Below are 1,640 nucleotides of genomic sequence, written 5' to 3' on the forward strand. Positions count from 1 at the left end.
GCTCCGGGTATACTGGCTAAACTACCTCGAATAGGATTCATTTTTTAACCCTTGAAAACAGTCAAAACATTTAATCACAAGAATTTCATATACAAATAACACAAGAACAAATAATTAAACATACAAAACCCAAATAAAAACAGCTGTTATTCAGGGCATCGCGGAATGCAGTATGGTTAGGGTTGTAGTTTTGTTGAAAAAATCGAGTTTATCATTTCGATAAAACGTGATTAAAGGGCGGAATACACAACGCAAGCGGCTTGACGATACTATGCGAAAAATAGCCTTGCTATTCATATTTCGCCATGCCCCAAGCAAACATGACTGGTTTAAGCAAAAATATTAGTTTTATTCCGGTCCACAATGTAAAAAAGCTTGGTTTTCTTCCATTTTTCTCTCTTACGTCCTCATTCGGAGAAACTTCCATTGCGAATAAGGCAATTTTATCATACACAATACAAGCGGTTTAATCAAACGTCAACATGGCGGCCAGAAAATCAAAAAATTTTGATTTTTCTTCAAATTTCCCTCAAGCGGCTTGTCAAACCTTCAAATACCCTTATACACAACACATATTTCTTCAAGTAATGGGATATTTCGCTTGGTTTGTCAAGCCGCTTGTCATATCAAACCCACTTTTTGTTGTCAAATCAAAATCTTTAGTTTTCCGGCCGCCATGTTTACTCATGATCATTTGCAACAGAATTTATACCGAGTGAGTGCGTAAGGGAGAAAAATTTAAGAAAACCAAACTTTTTGACATTGTGTACCGGAAGAAAACTAAAATTCATGGCTTAAACATGTGAAGTTTGCGTGGTGTATGGCAAAATGGCAAAAGCAGGTTTGAAGTATGTTTGACAAGCCGCTTGTGTGGTGTATTTCGCTCTTTATTAATTCAAAATATGGAGAATTAAAAACTTTACAGTTATCCTCTGCAAGCAGGTAAAGTGTATTCAGCTCCGCAAAAATCAAGTGGAATTTGTGGCAGAGATATCGGACCTCGACACATTAGTCTTTTTAGACCGTCTGAAACCGGGCGAGAAGAGCAGAGAGTAGTAGTTTACCTCCAAGAATGATAGAATACAAGATTGCGCCGATCAGAGAGGATTTTTGAGAATAACTTTTGTGTGACGTCACACTGGTGCAATTGCGAGAGAGAAATGCCAAAACGTGAGCAAGAATGGAAGAAGAAAAAATGTTGCAAGGAAAATGTAAACAAGTTGCACCAGTGTGACGTCATGCAAACAACGATTCTGTCAAATTCGTTAAGAGAGGAATAGCGGTCCGAGATCGACGCAACCTTTGTATTCTCTCAATCGTGGTTTACCTCAGCCTCTCGCCCCCTCTCGACCGCGAAAAACCGCTTTCAAACGGCCTGAAAATACTAGTGGCTGCATTTCTTTATTCATTCTGAACGTTTGGAATAAGCTTGTTTGTTTATTTATTCTTTAGAACTTTCCTGATGATATGTTGACTTATATTTCAAACGCATTCTGTTTATTCCGGCTGTGAAATGGGATTATCCGGAATGTATAAAGAAACGCAGCCAGTGTGTCGAGGCTCATGAAATATGTTCGATAAGTCTCTGTATACTGTTACGATTATCCTTGAACCCTCGTCCGAATTACCCAAATATGCTC

The 1,640-nt window shown here is 38.4% G+C and overlaps 1 protein-coding gene across 1 annotated transcript in view; it reads right to left on the reverse strand.

Annotated features, from left to right (window-relative positions):
* Positions 1-1,640, reverse strand: part of LOC118747549 (differentially expressed in FDCP 8 homolog) — a 3,370-nt gene that overhangs the window by 1,461 nt on the left and 269 nt on the right. The window lies entirely within an intron of this gene.

Source organism: Rhagoletis pomonella, unplaced genomic scaffold (assembly GCF_013731165.1).
Source record: "Rhagoletis pomonella isolate Grant_MI unplaced genomic scaffold, Rhpom_1.0 Rhpom_scaffold_00012, whole genome shotgun sequence".
Classification (NCBI taxonomy): domain Eukaryota; kingdom Metazoa; phylum Arthropoda; class Insecta; order Diptera; family Tephritidae; genus Rhagoletis; species Rhagoletis pomonella.